Source organism: Chlamydotis macqueenii, chromosome 1, assembly GCF_036417535.1.
Source record: "Chlamydotis macqueenii isolate bChlMac1 chromosome 1, bChlMac1.mat, whole genome shotgun sequence".
NCBI lineage: Eukaryota > Metazoa > Chordata > Aves > Otidiformes > Otididae > Chlamydotis > Chlamydotis macqueenii.
Genome location: NC_141556.1, coordinates 62,337,212 through 62,344,764, shown reverse-complemented (window position 1 = coordinate 62,344,764; position 7,553 = coordinate 62,337,212).

Here is a 7,553-nt window from a genome sequence, read left to right as displayed (position 1 = left end):
TCTCGCCGCGCCGAGCATGTCGCTCTCCGCCTCCTCTGGCCGTTTCGTTGTAACTGGCCCCTGAGGCAGGGCAACGTGCAGACCGAGCCATCGTAGCCAGGTGCTCCTGAAGTATCAATGCGCTGCTTTTCCCCGAACTTGTGTGGTTTGTCCTGTAAATCGTCCCTGCTGCGGAGAGGCCCCGGCCGGGCCGGGGGTGGTGGTGGGGGGAGCTGCGAGGCGGGCGCCGGCCAGGCAAGGGGGCCCCGCCAACGTAATCCTGCTTCAGATCGCACTGATTCGCACCGGTGTGGACATCGCTGCACCCAAGGCCCTGGGTAGTGCAGGTTGTGAAGATAAAGCATCTTCCACAGCAGTCAGGCATCAAAGTAATGATGAGAAAAGCCAGTGGTGAAGCTGTTCCTGTGCTCTTCTGCATCATTTGGGTGGTGAAGGGCCACACTGTGATTATGGAGAAGCAAAATAACAAACACTGAATGACACTGGGATCCTCTGAAAAAGATGAAAGCATGGCTGTAATCACGTTAGGAAGATTCCACTACTTTAATGCTTATGCAAAAGGAAAAAAAAAAGGACTTACAGTAAACCTAGTTGGGGCCTGTCCGGCGTTTTTGTTTTGTTCAGCAATACCTATCACTGCTTTCACTTGATTCTGAAGCTTAGGGTATAGGTAGGTCTATTCCTTTTCAGACAAGGAACCTTAGAGGAATCAAGCTCCAAGAAAAGGGGAAATAATCTGTAGGTTTGTCAATGCTCCTCTGGAAGAATTCCCTAACTGTGAAACAACCAACCTGTTTTGTTTTTGTTTTTTTTTTTTTTAAATCTTTGAGTTATTGCTCGTGTTATTTTTCTCTACGACATACTCAAAAGACTGATCGGGCCATTTAGAAGTGGGGTCCCCCATACGAAGATAAGTCAAACCAGTCTGATGAATTGCATCATCAGAAAGCATTTCCCATCTCTCTCTCACTCCCCGCTGATGGCTATGTGTACTCATTTTACCATTTTTCAGTTCTAGAACATGGTGATCCTTTCCTTAAGGCAGTTCAAGTTGCCATCTTTGCAGAGGACTAGTGTTAGAGGAGGGTCTGTTTTCTGCCTGGTTCGTATGTTGGATCAAATCAGCCACAGTGTGTGCTGAACGTTAGAGTCTGGTGAGCAGGGCTACAGAGTAAGACCTTGCTGGCTTTGGTAGCAAAAATACAAATAACTGCTACCTCATGCAACTTCACCCATGACATTTCAGGAGAACAGAAACACCTCTTTGTTGGACACACATCTTCTCTTTCATGTTGTGCTTGATTGAGGTCCACTGGCCGAAACTGATAGGCACAGTGAAAGCTTAGGAAAGGGATCTGATGTCCTGCTACTGCCAATTTGTCTACCATCTGTGCTAATAAAATTTTGAATATGGTATCTACAGTTATATACGAGAGATTGTGAGCTGAACAGAAAGTATATTTGACCCTATCTATCTTGTATAATACTAAATAATCTAGTTTCTGCATCTTCAACAGGTCTTCTGTGAGCTAAGACATCTATTCTTTCGGACGGCTAGACAACTAATTGGGATCAAAGCCATTAAAGAAGAAGTCATGAAGCATTTCAGGGCATGTTACCTCTGTGGAAAGTCAGGAATGGCAACTGCATGTAGATCATGCATCTAACCCCCAGGCTGATGAACTATGAAAGACAAGAAACGACCTTTAAATGCCCAAAGACATGGCTCCAGGCAGAACATTACTCACACTTGAGTTTGTTAGTAAAACCCAAATCGAACAGTATACGGAAATTGCATCTCTTGGGTTATTCCATGAAAAGTATTGTTGACTCTCAGAATTTATTCTGATGTTAGCCAGGAATAATTGATTCAGAAAAGAATCTATCCTTTGGAAAAGGGACAGGATATCAAACTGAACACTGAAGTCCCCCTCCTGTTGTCTGGGCTAAATTTTGGAGAATCTAGGCTAAGCAACAAAAAATCCTAGAGTGATGATGTGTGCTATGTTTGTTATAACATTGGAAGAAAATATTACCAACAGCTCAATCTGTTAAGTAAAACTTTACTTCATTTAAATTGTAAAATTGTCTAGGACTGGAAGGCAAGACAAATCAGAGTGATTTGGGGTCCTTGTTTACAGCAGGGAATCCAAACAGAGTGTAGTGGAGAAAATATTTGGTGAAAATTCTTCATGGCTACATCCAAATACTGCTACATTTAATAAAAAAAAAATCTTAAATTCAGAGCAGTTAAGAATCTACCATAGTCTGATGCTATCAGTAGAAAGCTTCTCATGTGATGAGATGAATAAAAAGACAAATTACACTAATTACTTTAATATCTTGAAGACTAGAACCCCAGTGTGCTATGCTAATTTTGGTTTAACAAAATTCTCAATTTACTTACAAATTATTTCAGTTTGCTAAGCATTTTACAAACCCAAATATAGAATCCATGGTAGCTGTACACAGAGCACTTAGATCTTTTACTCAAGTTTACATAAAATTCTCATTTATGTACTGAAGCAGCTTTTCTTTGATTTATATTACTTTCATAATATATTTATTACTAACCTGCTGTCAAATGCACATCATTATGACTGTCTTACTAAAATACTACAGCAGTCTTTTTCCTCATACTGTTTGAATTACTGAACAACCTGTTTCATACCATGTTTTGGAGCAAGGACATGTAGCTGGCAATTTCTTACATCTCTCAAAGGAAGGACACGGGTCTAGCCTACGAAGTTTAATATAGCTTATAGGAATTGTGCAAATTTTTGTTGCACAAAGGAGCTGATTGTTTAAGTTATCTAATTGAGAATTATCTTGCCACTTTAATTACCTCAAAAAAACCTCCCTGTTGTATTCAAGAAGAATTAATCTCATTTACCATAAAATGTCCATAATATAAGTTTTCCAGGCAATGCCACAAAAATCTAATAATGTAAGTGCTTAGCCAAATATTATCTGAATCTCTTTGTCTGTAAAGCTGGACAAGAAATCTCCCAAGAATATGCTCTTCTGTGAACTTTCTGGTGCTTCCTGCTTTTAATTTGGCCAAAAATACTTAATAGAAAAGAGCAACACAGCACTTTTTTCTCCCAGCTGGAGTTAGGAAATGCAGGGTATGAAAAGTGAAAAACAAAGAGTAGAGGAAGATTATCCAATTTTTTCTAAAACCTCTTAAAAAATGTTTTAACTGGTTTGTTAAACTGAACCCCCACTGGAAGGATTAATAAAAAATAATTGAGTGATAATATCCAGATTTGCAAAGTGTGCGATTTGAAAATGTATTTTGTACCAGCACCCATACTGGATGATAAATGTCAAAGTAAGGGATAAATAATGTACAGTACGTAACTGCTGGCAGTTTGTAGCCTATGTATGTGTACATATATATATATATGCAGGTATTTAAGGACACAGTAGCTGCATCTTTCAGTGAAGGAAAGATTAAAGACTGTTTAACAGTTACTGAAACACAGTTCGGTTGAACGTTAAACTTTAGAGATATTGAGGATAGCTTGGAGTGCAAAAGCTGAGTGTACAGAAAACTGATCAAAGCTTTGTCTTCATCATTAGTAAAAAACACTTTGTCTTGTGATTAGCGTACACTGAAACCTGAAGGCAACAGCATGGGTTTCAAGGCATTGAAACTGATCTGCTACGTATATTTTTATATTGCACAAAATCAGAGCCTCTTGTCAATTGCAAAACAAAACTGCACAAGCTGAAAAAACCTGGCAAGTGCTACTGTAACTTACAACATTCGTATGCATTTTATATGCTTATATACTGTTACAGGTCCCAAGACACAACATTCTGTTAGAATCGGCACAGAACTCAACTAGCTATACAATTGAGAGGCAAGTTAAACAGAAACAAAAGCTGATCCAAAAAAATTTCCAGACATGGTGTCATCTGATCCTCCATAGGGGGAACAGTTGTTTTTACTAAGGTGGTCCAATGAACAGCTGAAAAGGTCAGAGTGTGGATTAACATTTTTTGATTTCCCATGGAGGCTTCTAAATCCATGCTCATAAAGGGTACTCTGGCAAAGCTTTCGATATGAAACTGATATTGCCTCAATGATTTTTCCCTCAAATGTATTTAAAAAAATCTCGTTTCTCAATAATTTCGGTATGTCAGAATACGTACAAATTCAGCAAACAGAAGGTTCAGAGAATTTTCAACCTTGACAGTTAAATAGACTGAGAAATACAAATGTCAGGTGTTATATAGGTTCATTTAAATAAAATAATACAGAAATTAAGCGATAAGTGGCTCTGAAAGTGGCTCTTTGAGTTTCAGTTTTCCAAGTGCTGTGCTAAGGCAATATCAGAGGATGAACTAATTATTTTTTCCTGTATGGAAGAACATGGGGAACATGCTAAGAACATTAGCTGCTCTTTTTTTTTTTTTTTTTCCTGAATACCTATTTTATACTGGAAAGAAGTAATACAAAGAGCCTTGAACTTGGCAAGGTCATTCGAATCCTTGGTAAATAGTTTTAAGTAGTCCTTAAAAAACACAGTATTAAAAACTAGCATTCTGGCTTCTGAATTAACTACAGAACAAAGTAATTTCTGCCCTCTGCCCCCTTGTGATTTAAGCAATTCTAAATAAAGAGACTCTTAGTAAAAATGCACCTGCACACACCTAATGCAAACTTCCTTTGTCAATACGGGTGCTGAGTGCAACATTTGATATTCTGCATAGCTAGGTGCTACGTAAAACTTTGTTCTGAGAGTGGACAGGAAAAAAAAAAATCTTTCAGTTTCACTACACATCCAGAAGGATAGCAGTGCATCAGTCCAATCCTTCCTCTCAGACCCACAAAGATTTTTAGATGTGTCTGTGAGCCAATCAAACCTCCTGTTAAGTTTGTACTCTCTGGTCAAACTATGGATACAAGATGAACAAAGTGCTGTATCTTGAAACATCCTCCGGTCTCCTTATTTTGCAGTTTATGCGTACACCAGTCAAGACTGGAGTGTCTTCCAAACCCATCTTGAAGTTAACAGGTTCTGTGAGTTCTAGCCCAGCACCTGCCTGGAAAAGGTCTCCTGGATGGTGGCCGGGAGGGAATAAATCGGACTGCGGCTCAGTGGAGGAAGTGTATTAGACACAGTAAGTCCACTTGCTGCATTACAAGGGAAGAGTGGTGAAGATCCCTTTGCCCATGGCTGCCTGTCCACACTGTGAAAATTTCACCTGTATGCTGGTGCATTGTTTATGTGGGTTCTGCATCAAGGCTTATGGAGGGAAATAATAATTTAAAGCAAAAATAATGCATTTCACCTAGAGAAAATCTGTCTGTATTCATTGCATGCACCTGTAATGAATATGGAAATTTCCACAGAATATAGGGCAAGTTCAAACAGCAACGAACAGCTGTAGGCCTCCCATGAAAGGCATCTTCTGTCGCACAAGCTACTGCACAGCAGCTAGAAGGTGGAGCCTGGTTAGTTAATATCTGAATGTAGCAGAAATTCCATCAGAATCATAGGAAGAAGTGGTCTGAAATTTTCAGCAGGTTATCAGACCAAGGCATTCTGTCTTAAAGTAATTTAAAAACATTGAAATAAGAGTTTTACTGGGATTACCACCACTTTACAATGTGGTATTTTGAGATGGTTTTAGGATGCAATCTTTGCATCAGTTTTCACCAAGAAAATGATCAGAAATTTCTGAAAGAGACCCATAAACAAAGATTGAATAAAAACATTTTTAAAGTATTCAAATGCAGCTTTGTCATGGAAATCAAACGATGCCTATGATAAAAAAATAACATGTTGTTTCTTTTACTTCAGAAGTCCTTCCAGTTCTGAAGGAGGAAGACATCTCCCCAGAAGCCTCAGAGAAAAGACATACATAGGTAAGGGAAAAGCTCAGATGAACTGCAACATGGTATTTTGGCTCAAAGTTTATGACTAACTGCACAAAGATAGAAGAATTATGTTGGAATATGATCAAAGGTGAATTGAAAAGATGATACCAAAGGCATGATGATGCTGTTTGGGAAGATGCAGCTGCTAGCTTTTGCTCCAGGACCACTGCTTGTAAGCCTCCCACAAAATATTACAGGATAAGGCCGACAGGCACTGGATGACAACAACATTAAGACAAGCAATGAGATTCTCTGTGAAGTGGCATAGTCAAATATAAACCATTCAGTCTGATGCTGTATGACCAAAGACTGTCCACAGAAAACACTACAGCAAAGACAGCAAGAACACTGCTATAAGATTCTTGGTTGCACGCTAAAGAGTTACTAACTTTTGAGACCCATTTTTGCACTTTTATCAAGTTTTTTGTGCTACTTTGTTCTGCACTTTTGATGTTTTTCTATACCCAGCTGGGATAAGGGTTTTTATAAGGTTATCTTCTTTTTATTATTAAATTTGTTTTGGTTGCACTAGGTGAGGGCTGGATGGGTGAATGATCTGGACAAAAAGGGAGTCAAAAGGTTGCATGCAATTGATTCTGACTGGACACTACTATAATACCAAAATATTTATCCTCATTTAAGTGTGTTGGATACTCTTACACCAACTTTACTTACCCTGTCTTTGTGGCATACAGCTGTTGGATTTAATAATTTCCTTGCTTTCTGTACAAGGATCTCAAATATCGCTGTAATAATTACCTCTTTAATTGAAAGCCTAGAAGTGAACCATCTTTCAGATTTCAGTATTTTGGACTCCTCCAATTTCTATCTATAGAAGTTGTTTTAATTTGGGATTTGGAATTACTTTCCTCCAAAATTAGCAGAAATTTATTCTGTGATAATTTCAGATTTTGTTTCTTTAGTAAAGATAATTGGAGATCAAGCTGCAGCAGACGGTAACTCTGCTGGTGAAAGTAAAAACGGTCTTCTAAATAGTCTGGAATTGTCCAATTATATCACAGTTTATGGAGATAGGGATAGTATCAGCTACACAAATGAAAACTCAAGATCTATGCTAATTATTGCACGTTTGGTTTTTTTGTGACAATATTAAAGAAGGACAGTGAGAATGTTAACATGGAAGAAAATGGTGATAACACACAAACAGTCTTTCTTGTTTAGAAAAGGGGAAATTCAATTTAATGTACACATGACAATCCTAGGAGGTTAAAAAGACTTTCAAGGGTTATATCAGTATCAATTTAATCACTATAGAATTTTTCTAAAAGTATTTTACATTGGTACATACAATCCAATGATTATAGTATCTTTGAACAGGTGGTAAGCAGCTTTTAGTTTGTTGGTAACTCATGTAAATCTACAAATGCACACAGTAAGAGTTAATCTTCATTTGCTTACCTGTGGGTATTAATTTTTTTTGCATTAGAATGACTTTTTTTTTTTTTTTTATAATTAGTCCACAACCCAGTGTTACTTAAAAACCTTAACAGGTATCACAATTAGAGGGACATGTTTTAAAAGCAGAATAGTACTTAACAGAAAACAGGAATCTAACTTTTCCAGAAAAAAAAAAAAGCCTTAAAGGACTGCTTTACACATTTAACTTTTTAAAGTGGGCAGTCAGTAGAACACCTTTGTG